The following is a 17,152-nucleotide window of genomic DNA, read 5'->3' on the forward strand; positions in this document are numbered from 1 at the left end:
TCATCTTCAGTCTCTCTTCACAGCAGTTCAGTCAGTGTACTGTTGAGTAATGAATTACTCAGGGAATTGGTTTATTTGAAATCCAGAGGGGAGTGTCAGCCATGTTAAAAAAAAGTTTAACATTTTAAGTCATTTGGGGATTAATGCTTATTTGTTGACGCGAACCGTTCAAACGATCAGTTCGATTTGGTGAACTGGGTCAAGAAGATCGGATTACAATCGAGTGTTAATCATTCGTTGAACCGGAGATCACTAAACGCAGTGTTGTGGCGCGCTCATAAACAGACCCGGGAGAGCGAAGTCAATGACTGAATAAAGTAGTAGTTTTTGATATTTTTGGACCAAAATGTATTTCTCGATGCTTCAAAAAAATTCTAACAGGACCCTCTGATGGTCACCATGGACTACTTTGAAGATGTTTTTATTACCCTTTCTGGACCCGTGGACATGTATACCGTACATACATTCTCAATGGAGGGACAGAACAGATCTACTCGGACTAAATCTAAAATATCTTATACTGCTGTTCGAAGATGAACGGACGGGTCTCACGGTGTGGAGACGACATGAGGGGTGAGTCATTAATTGGACATTAATTTTCATTTTTGGGTGAACTATCCCTGTTAAAATGAACGTAAACTCAGTGGGAATACTCAACCCAAAAAAAACAAGAGACATGAGAGAGATATCTATAGAAAGCCTGACATGTCTACTTTTAAAACTAAACAAGTGCTGCCGGAAAACAAATATTCTGTGATAAAGTAATCCATATGCAAACAACCGCCGATGTCCGTTTTTCACGTCTCACTTTCATTATCTTCTAATGTGAGCCCACGCCCCCGAGCGCCTTTCAGATTCAAATGTTTCACTGAAGCGCGTTGTTGAATACGCCCACACAACAGAAGACAACGCAGCGAGATTGTTCTTAAAGTTTTTTTATTTTACTGTTTGCTTGCACGATGAGAGGAATAATAAGACCGTATTTCACCCCAAAAAGATTGTGATGTGGTTGAGGATTTGAGATTTGGATTTACTCAGTAAAGAAAAAAAGAATGAAGGCACTTTATTCAGCAGAGATCATAAACATGAGTAAGTCTCTTATTTATTTACTATACTTGTACTAGTTTTCACATAACGTGTAAAACATTTACTAGTTAGACTTTTTCCAAAGACTTTTTCAAAACTAATAATTCCTGACTAAATGTATAATCAAGTGAAAATATTATGAAGTTTCAATAAACACTATACACTACTATACCATTAAAAAAGCTTGATGTAAATAATATAAATGTAACAATAAATGTAACAAAACATTGCTGTTCTTTCAATTTATCCCCCCTAAAAAACCTGAAAAAAATATATCTCAGCTCTTTTCAACATTAATAATAATAATAATGATAATAATAACAATAAAGTTTTTTTTTTTTTTTTTGTAGAAAAATAAGATTGTTTAAAAGGATTCTGAAGGATTGTGTGACTGGAGTAATGATGCAAAAAAAAATTCAGTTTGAAAAGTCAGGGCTTTGATTGTTCCTAATAAAAAACTGTTTAACTGCACTCACAAGTGAATATTAAATTATGTTATGGGATAATTAAATACATTTCTAAATAAACTACAAACATAAAATTATATACATTTATTTTGTCCTCACATTCTTTCTTGTAACTCATCCCTCTCAGTGACACAGCTGAATGAACTGGCTCATTATGCAGCTCATTATGCAGGCCTTTGTCTTCTCAGGTGCTGAATTCATGATAGTTGACGCCTACTCGCATATGACTTTTACCAACAAAACGTTTGTCTTAGAAAATTTAAATCAATATATTGTTTTCTGTAAGTGGGAGTAAACAAGCTGATTTTCACATCATTTAGAAAAAAAAAATTCTAGGCTACAAGCTCCAGTTCTCAAAAGTCCCGGGAACCAATGTTCTGTATGTGTTTTATTGCCTTATTCACGTGATGTAAACATTTTTTAGTTTTACACTAACCACGCATAACATTTTTTTCTCAAAAACACAATCATGTACATACATGCTGCTCACATTATTATTATAGCCTAGTTTGTGCTGATTACAGTGAGATTAGACTTTAGCCATTTAGATATTTATAAGAAACTGAAAAAAGCACAAATGTCAGGGCATGACAAAACTTCTCCAGGCCCCAAAAATACCCTTAGACTCCAGAGGGTTAAAAGTGTCCTTGTAACAATGAAGATACTCACATCAGTGTGTTGAGAGTACAGTGTTTATCCTGCAGTAGAGCAGAGATCTGATTCACTCCTGTGTCTCCTAGTTCATGTTCACTCAGATTCAGCTCTTTCAGGAGTAACGGGTTTTTACCCACAATTCCAGTCACATACTGACAGCCTTCATCTGCAGCAGGACCCAAAAACCTGCAGAAGAGAAGATGAAGTAAACTTCATTTCAGAAATAAACAACATTTGACTCTGAAACACTGTGAAAGGGGAGGATTTACTTTAACTGTATTAATGAAATATTTTTTATAAATAAATTGCCTGCATCTTTATTTAGCATTATTTCATCATGTCTCACCTCAGAGTCTTGAGTTGACAGTTTGGATCCTGTAGTAAATCACTGAGCTGCTTCACTTCTGATGGTCCAGGATCATTTCCTGTGAGATCCAGCTCTATCAGGTGTGAAGGGTTTGATCTCAGAGCTGAAGACAGAGCTTTATAACCTTCTTCACTGATACTGCAGTCTGAAAGTCTACAAAAAATAAATTGTGAATTGAAAGTAAGAATTGGGTTCAAATTCATCTAATCATCCACTGCACAATCATATTATAAACACTTTTCTTGTCATCAGTGACTAGTGAGAGTTATGTCCTCTTGCAAAAACCATTCTAATCAATGAAGCTGTCTGGACTGCAAAATGAATCTTATTTGCATCGTATCAGCACTTTTTTTTGTTTCTTTGGTTTGATGAGTCAGTGAGTGTGTGTCATGCACTGAACAAAACTCTGGTATTTCCAGCGCTGCCTGATCTAAACACTTCTGGATTTTCCACTACATTCATATGCTCAACAGAAATGTGTGTGATTGGTTAAAATGCTACATGCTTTTTAGGGAACACACATAAAAATGAAATCTGATATAATGTCAGCAGGTCTAAATTAAATATTTTGCCCCATTACTGTGAATCTGGTATGCCATTTTTGCCCAAAGCCCTCGTTAATTTTTAACCCTACTTTGTTGTGTATAATTCATCCATAATCTAGGAAAAAATATAATTGTGAACAAATGTTATAGCTATTTTATTATTGTTGCGAAGATAATAACGACTTTTGTTTGTCTACACAAGGTTAGTGAATGAAAACCACTGTCTACAACAAAAACAATACGTTATTATTATTATTATGGTATCGTTCAATTATTTTTACTACTGGAGGTGAACAGATAAAGTAATAATATTCCAGTGATTGCTGTGGTGTTGAGTGCAGCTGCTGGTGAAATGTACTCACTTCAGTATCTTCAGCTCACACACAGGGTTCTTCAGTCCCTCACAGATCTCTTTGACTCCTGAATCCAGCAGACGACTGTTGTTCAGGTTCATCTCTTTCAGGATGGTTTTGGAGGAGAGAACAGTAGCTAGAACTGAACAGCTTTTCTCTGTCAGCTCACAGTTATTCAGCCTGAACACAAAAAACAGCATTTCAGTCAGGACCACTTTTCCTCAAGTGTATTTATTACAGTTATATTGCATACTGTTAGTGTTGGGGTTGAAGGAGGGAGTTTGATTGTGAGCAGCGATGCGATAGAAGAGGTGCTGAAAGAATAGAATTAAATGGAGCGCTGTGATAAGTGTCAAGACTGGATTGGTGTGAGCTTGACTGACGTGGTCTGTCTGAACTAAACACCATGCTTGATTATATTATTATTCAGCACAATATTCAACACACATCAGATCACCAGCTCTTCATATCTGATCACACATGTGACTGACAGTCTTTAATAATGAATAATCAAAGAGGTTTCAGTGTATAAATCATGTTCACTCACATTATTTTCTCCAGTTTGCTGTGAGAGTCCATCAAAAGAGCAGAGAGTTTCTCTCCCATCCAGATCTCCTAATTTATCTTCACTCAGATCCAGTTCTTTCAGTAATAATGGACTTTTACCCAGAACTCCAGTGAGATACTCACAAGCTTCCTCTGCAGCAGGACTTTTCAAAAACCTACACGAAGCACATAAGGATTTCAGATCATTTATATTTTTACATTATTTTTGCTACAAATTCTGTTGCGTGTGTGTTGAATTTCTCTGAACTGCTATTTAAAGGGGTGCTATTATGCTTTTTCACTTTTTCAACTTTAGTTAGTCTGTAATGTTGCTGCTTGAGCATAAAAAAGATCTGCAAAGTTACAAAGCTCAAAGGGTCTGTGTACCTTCCTATAATTATTTTTTTGATTTAATATTGAAATCTGAAAAATGAAAAAAAAAAAAAAAAAAAAACGGCACATTTTTCGTTTTTCATTCATTTAAACAAAACGAAAAATCAAGAATTCAGCTTAATTTTTTCGTTTTTATGTTCAGGGACAGAAAAAGAATAAACAACTTGAATAGTCGATCTCTACATGTGGGCGGGAATGAAACGCCCCTCTCTGCTGATTGGTCGACCAAACATTACAAGATAATAAGAGTCCTAAAAACATAAGAGTCCTACGCTTCTACGGATTCTTAACGTGTTTATTTCTACAACATTTTATTTCTTTCTCTTTATCAGAGAGTCAGTGATGTGTCTCCCAAAAGCTCATAAAAACGATTGTACTACTGATCTTAATATTACGGTCTCAAACGCATCGTAACTTAAGTAGCACTTGAAATTAATCATAGATCTATGAGTGCTCTGGAGTAATAATAAAGCCCTAAGTGCATCATAAGAACAGATTTATGCGGTCAGCTGCAGGACAATCGGCAGATTACACCTTTAACTTTATTCAAGTGCAATGTGATTATATTATAATGATTTGATTGTACCTTACTGTACATGTTATTACTCTTTTTTTTTTTTTTTTATAAATGAAATAATTAAAAAGGGCAGAAAATAATAGAAATACATCTAAGTTAAATGATTGAACAAAAAAAATAATAAAATAAGTAACGTAGGAAACATGCTTCAAAAACTGGGGGAAAAAAATCTGTCAATGACTTGCTGACGTGCACGAAAACCAGCCATGTATTGGATCTGGAAATAACGTCTCTCTCTCTCTCTCTCTATTATTATTATTATTATTATTATTATTATGTAAAGTATAATATTATAGACTATACCATAATAATATAATATAATTGTTATTATATCTGAGTTGTCTGGAACGCAGCATTAGGTTAACATTTAAATAAACGAGCGTGTACTACGATTACGAGCCATTCTATAGGGTGACATTTTAGCACTTGACAAATGGATAGCGACTCCTAAGTAGCACTTAAGGCACGGCTATGTGCTATTGCGTTAAGTGCATTTTTGGGAAACGCACATGAAACAATAGCGAACAACCGTAAAATGGCTCGTAGAAAACGCTCTTAAGGTCTAAGATCAATCGTTATGGAGAAAGCCCAGATTAACGAATGGCTTGAAACAAACCGTACAGAGGCAGAGCCTACAGAGCTTTCTTTTGTGTATGCATAAATTCTGCAACCTAACAGTGAAACATTTAGTTTATCTCATAAATATTAATCTACTTCACACCTGCACTCACAACTACCTACAGGGCAAAATATGTCAAAATTTATAAGGCATCTGTAGCCTATACGTGCATTGAGCGACCATGCATGGTCCTCTCCAAAAACGTACCCATATAGCTCACAAAGTTATGACAAAATTATATCCCAATATATAATTTCATGATGATAGATTTCCCAGGATTCTGCAATGTCTATTTTGTTTAAATAATATGTGTGTTAAGTCTCTGCATTGTTCCAAAGACGGCTCTAGTTCTCAACTGAATGTGCGGGAGAAGCATCACTAAATTTGGCCAAAGAAATCCTGTTAAAATCAACATTTTTCTCTATTAAATTGTGCAATTTTCAAATGTTTGTTAAAAGTGCAAAAATTAACAAAAATCTGAAACTCGTCAATATTTAACCCAGTCCTGAACCTGGAGAACCATGTTCTGCAGAGTTCAGTTCCAACACACTTGCTTGGACACTGCTACTGATCCTGAAGACCTTGCTTAGCTTAGGTGTGTTTTTTTGGGGTAGCTGAACTTTGCAGGACACTGGCCCTCCAGGAGCAGGACTGAGAGTCCTGACATTAGCTCTTTACATTCAGTGCATGTGATTTATCAACACAGAGTACATCTTAAAACATACAGCTCATGAAAAATAAAAGTTCCAGATGGACAAACATTAAATGCATAAACCAGTGTGAATAAACTATATCTTAAAATAAATTTGGATGGGAATGGAAAGTTTTAAATAGTTGTACAGCTTGAAATGTTAAGTTTATTCTTGTACACAGATATGGCATATTCATGGCAGTACACATTAAATTCATGTATTTATTTGTCATTTAAACTGATGTAAACAGAAATCATGTCGCCCCCTCTAGTGGACATTAAGTGTTAAGGCCTTCATTGCTCAGATAACAAAAGTCACTAGGATTTTTTGAGAAGGTAAAAGTCTGACCAGTTATACAGCGACGAGTCAGACAAGTCTGAAGATCTGAGCTGAATTTGGTAAAACATTAAAGTTCAAGTCGGTGTCAATTACTCTCATAATAAATAAATATAATAATGTTTAAATATATGTTGCTTTCTCAAACCCAACAAAGAAGACTAAGAAGAGAAACATAAACCAATTTAGTATGTGATAAAACTAATATTACTAATTTATTTCATAAATTTAACTTTATTTTCACAATTATTTATTAAATGTCACACACACATACCTAGTGCCTTTTGACTTAAAAGACGAGAGTGGTAAATGTTACAGACAGATCATCATGGAACTGTTCAGTCTATTATTGATTTTTAATTCCACTTCACTTTTATTCAAGGAGACAGAACTATTTGCACTGTATTTATCAGTGGGACAATATTCATACAATACCATAACCTAGAAATAATTTAAAGGGGTCACTTGCAAGTCACAGCAGCGTGAATTATGTGCCCAGCAACATCTGATTCAATTATTGTGCTAATTAACAGTGAGTGGTGGTTTCAGACGTTATAGTACTGACTCTTATTCTGCCTGAAAGAATGAAAAGACCACACTGAAGGAGGAGCGATTCGACCAATCAGATGAGAGGAGTGTTTCAGCGCCGCCCACAAGTGCGAATTAAATATTGAAGCCAAACCAATTTGTAAACCTCAAACGAAAAAGCCGCCCACAAATGTGAGTTATATATTGAAAATCTCATTTTCCGTTTGTTAAACTAAACAGAAAAATGAATAAATGAGCAATTTTTCCATTTCTTGTTATTGCATTCTAAATAAGAAATGAAATGATGACGTACACGGACCGTACACTGACCTTTTTTTGTTTTTTTTTTTCGTCCAATTTTCTAATACTATTATATGATGACAACAATACATTTGGAAAACAAAATACAGACATTTCTGTTTTTTTCTTTTAAACAAAAAACCAAGCTGCACCCATTTTTAAATTTCATCTTTCATTCCGGAATAGAATAATGAATGAACGAAAAAAGTAGACGGTCCGTGTACTTTTGCGTCCATTTGTTTTTTCTTTTTTAACCATGACGAAAAAAACAAACGAAAAATTATCGGTTATTGTATTTTTAAATGCTTCGCTGAAAACCAAAATTGAAATTAGAACCGTATACACAAAATGCTGCCCGAGAAAGTAAAATATTGACGAGTTTCAGATTTTTGTTAATTTTTGCACTTTTAACAAACATTTGAAAATTGCACAATTTAATAGAGAAAAATGTCGATTTTAACAGGATTTCTTTGGCCAAATTTAGTGATGCTTCTCCCGCACATTCAGTTGAGAACTAGAGCTGTCTTTGGAACAATGCAGAGACTTAACACAAATATTATTTAAAAAAAAATAGACATTGCAGAATCCTGGGAAATATATCATCATGAAATTATATATTGGGATATAATTTTGTCATAACTTTGTGTGCTATATGGGTACGTTTTTGGAGAGGACCATGCATGGTCGCTCAATGCACGTATAGGCTACAGATGCCTTATACATTTTGACATATTTTGCTCTGTTCACTGATAGTGGCATTCGCATAATTCCACATTTAGGCTATACAGGGCTCTAGACTCATTCTTCCCACCGGTCGCTGTTTTGCACTTTCTTAGTTGGTAGCACTAGCACATCATTTGCAGGTTTTTTTTTTTTTTTTTGCTACATCATGGCATTAATCAATGCATGTTGATGAACTTTTATCATAGTTTATATTTATATGGTAATGAGTGTTCAACATTCAACCCGTTCTTTTTCATTAGTATTATTTGTGATTTAAATTTTGTCAATTCCTCTTTTGCTGTGTTATAAGCTGGACTTTGGATGTTTTCACTTCGAATTCGTGACCTTGGTGTCACGTTTTACAAGAAAAGATAATTGTCTGTTTTGCTTATATACACTTTTTAACACTAAAGCAAAAGATTGATTCATTGTAATAGCCTTAATTAAAAAGCTCAACAACAATAAAATAGTGGTCTATAATGACAAACTAGATAACGTTTATTAACAAAAACTAATAAGATAGGGCATGTCTCCACATTCTATTATATACACCGAATAATAAATTATAGAATGTTTAGCAAACAGTGAGGAATCAAATAAATATGGCATAACGTGAGGTAAACAGCAAAGATAACAAGGTTTTTGAAAACAAAAAGAAAAGTGAAACTAAACTGGCTGTCAGTGACAGGACTTACATGTAACAAAAATTTTGAAAATTGCGACCATTATGGTGTATACGGTTCTAATTTCAGTTTTGGTTTTCAGCGTAGCATTTAAAAATACAATAACCAATAATTTTTCTTTTTTTTTCCTATATGCGGATGTTTGCAGCGTGCAGCTGTCACAGCATAATGAAAAACTAAATTTATTAAAATTCTGAATAAATTGGCCAAGAAATTGTGCTCTGTGCTCCCTATAATAATTATAAAGCTGTCATTCATTTCAGTTTATCGTGATCTCACAAAAATCTGTTATAATCAATGAGGCTCGACTATAGGAGCTATGGGTTTAGAGAGACGGAATCTTAGAACTGCTTCGAACAAATCGTTTGAGAATCGTTGGAAAATGAGTTGATATTATAGAGATGCTAAAAAAGGCAGAAATAAAATTTAGCATTTATATACACATTCAAAAACAAGTTTTATTTAATTTTTATGATTTTTAATGAAATACGAATTTTGAATAATGAAAATTAGTTTGTGTCTGCTTATTCTATTCATCAGTGTTTGAACCATTAAAGAAGAAACCGCATTTTCGTATTTCATTTCTGGGTTAAAAAAACGAAAAACGAATGGACACAAAAGTACACGGAACGTACACGGACTGAATTCAATATAATATGTTTTTGGTACACGGACCGTACACGGACTGATGTACGGTTTTTGTTTAGATTTTTGTTATAATGTACGGTTATACATTTAAATTTTTGTTTTTTTTTTTTCCCTCATGGTTAAACAACGGAAAAGGAATGGTGTACGGTTCTAATTTCAATTTTGGTTATAATAAAAATACAATAACCATTCTTTATGTTTTTGGGCAAACCAAAATGTAAATGAAAAATCAAGAATTTGGCTTCATTTTTCATTCAGGGACAGTAAATGAATAAACAACTTGCATATTCGATCTCTACATGTGGGCGGTAATGAAACTCCCCTCTTCGCTGACTGGTCAACCAAACGTTACAACATAATAGTCCAAAAAAACATAATAATAGTCCTCCGCTTCTACAGATTCTTAACGTGTTTATTTCTAGTTTGTTTTATTTCTCTCATACAGTATAATCAACAAACACTACTGGACATCCGATCTAAATTAACCTTCGGTTCGGAAACAACGCCGCCTCGAAACTTCAGTTTCAGCGTCTACGCGCTCCCACTGTTGCCGGCCTGCGTCCTAAGACACAGCGAAACTTCAGTTTCAGCGTCTACGCGCTCCAAGCGTTGCTGGAATTCTATGCAGATCGTGGAAAGGAAGTTTTAATCCTCCTCTCCCTACCATCTTTTTGTTAGCCAACATACAGTCTGTGGATAACTTATTTAAAACTTGACGAACTTAATGCGAGAATCACATAATAGTGGGACATTCGTAACTGTTGCGTTACAGTTTTAAAAATCTACAAAAACACTGCTCCCCTGAGATCGAAACATTTGCTCTCGCATGTGGAGCAGTTTGCGCTATATCACTGACTAAAAAGGAAGGAAAAGCATTTTGTTGTGTCAATTTTGTCTGCCTCCTTACCGGATGAGCTCAATACATTCTATGCTCGCTTTGAGACAGGAAAACACATTCCCTGACTGTGAAAATACCTGCTGACCTTGACCTTTGGTTCTAACCACACTTGAAGTGAGTAAGGCCTTCAAAGAGAGTCAACAGCCAGAAAGCTCCAGGTCCAGATGGCATATACGGATGTTTCGTGAGGACCTGCGCTGTCCAGTTTAGCAGATGTCATACCAACATCTTCAACCCCTCCTTGAGACTAACAGTGATCCCCACATGCTTCAAGCAAACCACCATCATCCTTGTTCCCAAAAAACAACTGTCTCCTGCCTGAATGACAACCGCCCTGTAGCATTCAACCTGTACCGCCCTGTTGTAATGTTTGATTGACCAATCAGCGGAGCGGGGTGTTTCATTCCCACTCACATGTAGAGATCGAATATTCAAGTTGTTTATTCATTTTCTGTCCCTGAATGTAAAAACAAAAAATGAAGCTGAATTCTTGAATTTTCGTTTTGTTTGATGAACAAATGAAAAGTGTTGTTTTTTTATTTTTTTGAGTTTTTTATTTTATTTTAAAAATACGCAGACAAACTTAGACCGGTTACAATCATCCGGGTTTAAATCACACTCAAATTGATTTGATTTTGACACAATATTTAAACTGTAGCTCGCAGGCAGGTAAGGGGCGTGACATTTCCTGACCAGGCACCGAGTAGAGCCAATCACAACACACACTGGCCCAGCTAACCAATCACAGCGCATTTCATATTTCAGAAGGCGGGCCTTCATTTGATGCAGGAATGCCAGACTGGGGAGAGAGGTGTTGTAATAATGTAAAATATGTGAAAAATAATGTGTTTTTTGAACAACCTAGTATTAGAGTCTGTTCTAGTACACCCCCAAAACAAAATCCAGACCTTGTAAAAGTGTATAATAGGACCCCTTTAATTCCATTTCATGTCATTCCTATTCAACAATGGTGCATTTGACCCTATTATCTATTTTCATACAGATTATTATTTAAATATTTTAAGTTTTTTTTTTCACCTGATGGTCTTTAATGAACAGAGTCCATCCTGTAGTAAATCACTGAGCTGCTTCACTCCTGATGGTCCAGGATCATTTCCTGTGAGATCCAGCTCTATCAGGTGTGAAGGGTTTGATCTCAGAGCTGAAGACAGAGCTTTATAACCTTCTTCACTGATACTGCAGTCTGAAAAGTCTACAAAAAAATAACAACATGAAGTGAAAGCAACAGTTTGGTTCAAATTCATCCATTCATCCACTGCACAATCATATTCTAAAATCAAGATCAATTAATTAGTTATTTTAGTAGCATAAAATTTTTTTACTTTTTTTGTCATCAGTGACTAGTGTGAGTTATGTCCTCTTGCAAAAACCATTCTAATCAATGAAGCTGTCTGGACTGCAAAATGAATATTGTTTGCATCGTATCAGCACTTTTTTTTGTTTCTTTGGTTGAAGCTGTTCAGTGAAACTCTGGTATTTCCAGCGCTGCCTAATCTAAACACTTCTGGATTCTCCACTACATTCATATGCTCAACAGAAATGTGTGTGATTGGTTAAAATGCTACATGCTTTTTAGGAAACATGCATAAAAATGAAGTCTGATATAACATCAGCAGGTCTAAATTAAGTGAGACTTTCAAATTTATGTTATAAGCTCAAAATAACTCTCTCACCAGCCATTTTTTTATATTTAATAGCCATTCAGAAATTCTACTAGCCAGAACAAAAATATCAGAAATCAATCAAGATTACCAAAATCAAATCTTAAATTAAAATATATTTCACATTAAACCTGATTCTGAATTGTTGAATGCTTTCAGTTTATGACCGTCAAATTTTGTTTGGAGATACAAATAAACAAATCTTAATTTATAAAACAGCATTTATTTTGTTATCATTTCCAAATATAGCACAGTCAGAAATGAAAGTTTAGTGGTAAACATGTTAAAGATTAATGGAGAGACTGTTAATTGATAAAGTGATCAGCTGTTTCTTCACAAACATCTGTGTACTGAACTCCACTGTTATCCTTTAAAAAAGCCAAATCAAGGTCTTGTCTCCAGCAGCTCCACAGCTCCACTGACAGCTCACAGACGTTACACACCGGATGTGTCATCTGTACTCTATTCTGATGTTCAAGCTTCAACAGTGAATCTAATCAAAAGTTCACTAAAAGAATGAACAAAGTGAATTTTAAAGACATGCTGCTTCTTCTCCAGTGTGCTGGTGCTGGTTGAAGAACAAGATTTATTGACACGAACTCATGATCTGCTCACATGTAAATACACTTCACTCTTAAGCATGTGGCACTGCAGACTGTATATTTAATTAAATTGCAGACTTTTGTGATTTGATAACTGCAATAACCCATATCACAATGTCGAGTTTATTTTGATTAATTGTGCAGTTCTGATGAGAAGTGTAAAATATTTTCAAATTTATGAAACTGTGGTGGGTCACTAGAGTCTGGGTAATTAATGGGATACACTTTTAAAATACTTACTTCAGCTTTTCCAGTCTACACTGTACATTTTCAAACAGAGTCAAGATGATCTTCATTCCTGGGTTTCCTAGTTTTATTCTCACTCAGATCCAGCTCTGTCAGATTTGAAGGGTTTGAATTTAGAGCTGCAGCCAGAACATGACACCCTCCTTCTGTGATACAGTTGTTCTTCAGACTGCATAAAGAGAAAACACTTCAGTTTTAATCTGAATATTTACCAGTATGTTTTAGCTGACAGTTGACAAATACTGCTGCTGATGAAGAAGACACATAAAAATCACCCAGCAGCAAGAATTTAGAAGCGTCCTTGTAACAATGAAAAAACTCACATCAGTGTGTTGAGTGTACAGTGTTTATCCTGCAGTAGAGCAGAGATCTGATTCACTCCTGTGTCTCCTAGTTCATGTTCACTCAGATCCAGCTCTTTCAGGAGTAACGGGTTTTTACCCACAATTCCAGTCACATACTGACAGCCTTCATCTGAAGCAGGACCCAAAAACCCTGCAGAAGAGAAGATGAAGTAAACTTAATTTCAGAAAATAAACAACATCTGACTCTGAAACACTGTGAAAGGGGAGGATTTACTTTAACTGTATTAATTAAATATTTTTTATAAATAAATTGCCTGCATATTTATGTGGCATTATTTCATCAGGTCTCACCTCAGAGTCTTGAGTTGAAAGTTTGGATCCTGTAGTAAATCACTGAGCTGCTTCACTCCTGATGGTCCAGGATTCATTTCCTGTGAGATCCAGCTCTATCAGGTGTGAAGGGTTTGATCTCAGAGCTGAAGACAGAGCTTTATAACCTTCTTCACTGATACTGCAGTCTGAAAGTCTACAAAAAATAAAGACATGAATTGAAAGTAACAATTTGGTTCAAATCCATCCATTCGTCCACTGCACAATCATATTATAAAATCAAGATCAATTAATTAGTTATTTTAGTAGCATGAACAAAACAAACACTTTTTTTGTGTAACAAATCACCCGTTTTCTCGATGCATCGATTACAAACCCTGACGATGCATATGGATCAATCTTGAAACATGATTTTTGAATCATGAATCGCCAATCTTGGACAGTAATCGATTTAAAACGCCAAGAATCGAATGAATCGTGATTTCTATAGCGATTCAATGCTTTCAAAATATATACACATTAAATTACTACAAGCACGAATTAATGGAGACCTTGAACAGTGTTCGTGCCTCCTATCCTTTCACGCGCTCCACTGTTTACCGCCCGAGACTGTCACAGGATTGCGCTCGCGCTCCGTTCGTCTCTGATGTGTGAGCTCTCCTCAGGACTCGTGGCCAGTAATACTAAAGTGAAGTAGTTTTACTTTTCTGTAGTTTGTGGCTCTCGCGACGGTGTTACCTGAGCAGTCGAAAGCTGCAGATTTATTGCATGAACAGAGCAGAAATGTAAGTGTCTAAAGCACATGCACGGTTCCATTGAATGATAAATGTCTTTCAACAATGATGATGAACCGAATGTACGAAAGGAAACTGTTAAAATAACCACAGCATTAACAGCAACCTTAAATAAGAGCGCGAGGTTTATCTGAAATAATTGCTAATTAAATGTAGTATATAAAACAATCATAAAATTGCCATTAGGAAAAAATTATCGATTACAAATTATTGATTATTGTCCAGCAGTGTATTGATTTCTTACAGCAAATTAAAAGTAATAAAAAAGAAGATTATTCCTTGTAAATAAAATAAATATATAATAAATAAATAAATATAATAATAATAATTATGATGAAAAACATAATACAATTAAAAAGAAAAGAGAGCAAATAAAATTTTCACTGACAGTATAGAGTTCAATCACTCTCAAAAACTCCCATTAAAATCACTGAAACACTGTGAAATCGATATCTTATTTACAGATTCGTACACACATCTGCACTTTTTCTCGACGAGAGAATTCCCCAGAAAGAGGAAGCACCGGCATTTTAGTGATGACTCATCGGAACACCTCTGATTGGTCATTGCATTCATAAGCTCAGCTGAATATTGTGTGATTGGTTATAATGCGCAGCACTGCAAAACGTGTCTGTCTCTGGGTCAGCGCCAGCCAGTCAACGCAGATCTGAATTTAGCAGCTGATGATATGACAGTGATAGTGTTTAACTGAACAACAGAACAAAGAACATTGTATCTGGAGAGGTTCCAGCGACAGACACCTCAGGACTGTCCCCACTTTTCCCCTCCTTTCTCTACATTCCAGAAAAATGCACACTTTTCTTTTGTACAAACAAAGGAACATAGAACTCATATAGATGAGTTCAAAAGACAATCATTTAAAACTACGAAAGGGAAACCATATTCACAAATAATATGTGTTATGTCTTATATATATGCTTGGTGTGTTTCATGTAATTGGTGCAACTTTAACCAATGTTTTATAAATATATGCTTGGTGTGTTTCATGTAATTGGTGCAACTTTAACCAATGTTTTATGTTGAATGAAAGCTTGTTTTATTTGCACCGCTTTGGTATGGATGAAATGGTGAAATCTGGAATCATACGCACGTTAAGAAACTTTATAGAAGTTATAAACAAATCCGCAAAGACACTTCCACAGTGATGAATTAAACAGCGTTTTAATTTATGCACAGGAAAGGAACCGTACGGGGCGTGGCTAAGCCCTGCAACAGCGTCTGATTGGAGGGACCAAATCGGCTTGCTTTAAAACCAAATGGCACGAACAGATTTTTGCTTGATTGTTTGTTTTTCGCGCACCCTTGGGCTTTTAGCCTTTGTGTTAACCATTGAGCGATCAAGTCATCCAGAACTCAAATACTCTGTTAAAACCTCATTGACTACCGAAATCTTCAAAGTCTAAAGCCGAGCAACGAAACTCTCAGAAGAACTTCCAGTGCTTCACCATCTGTAGCGAACCGACTTCAGGAGTTACAAGGAAAACCCCTTTCGTCACCACGTGAATCCCAAAGACGTCATCCAGACGACAAATCGCTAGCGAATCAACAGCACCAGGACTCCTTCAGCCCCCAAACACAAGTATAACAAACAAATCTTTCATCTGCTGAAGCTGGGGCAAATTGATCTTAAGCAGTAAAGATAAGACAAATCTCTGCTTTTGTGATTCTCTTGGCGCGATCTAAGAACTAGCAACCAATACTAGAACCTTGGGACTTCATTCAAATTCCGTTAATCCTCATCTTCAGTAACTGTATGTGTGTTCGTTTGAGTAATTCCATGTAACCTTAAAATTAGATCAATAAATTTGTGTTTCATTTATAAAGAAGTGTAACAGACTTTATTTGATTCTGTTATATGGCACTAATTCTGGATGTATGGGCGCTCTTTATATGTGTGTGTGTGTGTGTAATGCGTTTATCCCCTCGGGGCTTGCCGTAGATAGGCAATGGGCATGTGCACTTTCTGCTCTAGAGTGTCGCGGGTTTTTTGAGTTCTCCCTGGTGTGTGACGAATAATAAAAGTGAAAGAGAGTTCAGACTCTCTTGTTTTATTGTTTTCTTATTACTAAGTGTTTAGGCGGATGAACGCTTGGTCACATTGGTGGCAGCGGTTTTTGTTTTATTCACATTTACGTGGTTCAGTGTTACGGCGAGTGTTTAACTAGCTAGTTTATAGTCAAAAGTTCTTAGTGGAGTTAGCACGCGCGGGGTTCAACTTTGTCGCGCCCATCATGTGGTGTAAAGACGAGGATGATTTATATTCGAGATGGAACCGCGCGACAAGATTAACAGACACGTGAGAATTGAGTTACCGCCGCCGTTCTCCAGTGATGAGAAGCAGAGCTTTCTATGTTGGGCACGGCAGTTCGAGGTCGTGGTCAGAGCGCTAACAGAGGGAGACGGCGCTGCGTCCTATAATTATGAACTGATTATGATGCGGATTCTACCAATACAATTTCTTATGTGGGACAGCCTTCCTCATACTGTCCAGGCTGATTATACAGGGACCAAAGAACGACTCAAGGAGGCTTTTGGACAGCGGCAGTTCATGGATTGCTTCAGAGCCAGCCTATCAGCTCACCCTCGTGCGCCGCGGGAAAGTTTGGAGGTGTATGCAGCAGAGATCAGCAGATTAGTGGATGAGGCTTTTCCTGAATACAGCGACAGAGCCCAGAGGGAAGAAAAATTTTGTTGCTTCCTTGCTGGCTTAGATCCTGGGCTCAGAGCTAAATGCCATGAACAAGGAGCAACGGATTT

General features: G+C 36.0%; 1 protein-coding gene and 1 long non-coding RNA gene across 2 annotated transcripts in view; both read right to left on the bottom strand.

Annotated features, from left to right (window-relative positions):
* The window catches only part of LOC109055738 (ribonuclease inhibitor-like), a 536,777-nt gene that overhangs the window by 76,981 nt on the left and 442,644 nt on the right, over window positions 1–17,152 (bottom strand). The window lies entirely within an intron of this gene.
* LOC122141408 lies at window positions 2,666–12,984 on the bottom strand. Its single transcript, XR_006157792.1, has 3 exons — window positions 12,940–12,984; window positions 3,482–3,652; window positions 2,666–2,727 (listed from the first exon to the last, which is right to left on the bottom strand). It is a non-coding gene; the product is annotated as an uncharacterized LOC122141408 (long non-coding RNA).

Source organism: Cyprinus carpio, chromosome B22 (assembly GCF_018340385.1).
Source record: "Cyprinus carpio isolate SPL01 chromosome B22, ASM1834038v1, whole genome shotgun sequence".
In the NCBI taxonomy this organism is placed as follows: domain Eukaryota; kingdom Metazoa; phylum Chordata; class Actinopteri; order Cypriniformes; family Cyprinidae; genus Cyprinus; species Cyprinus carpio.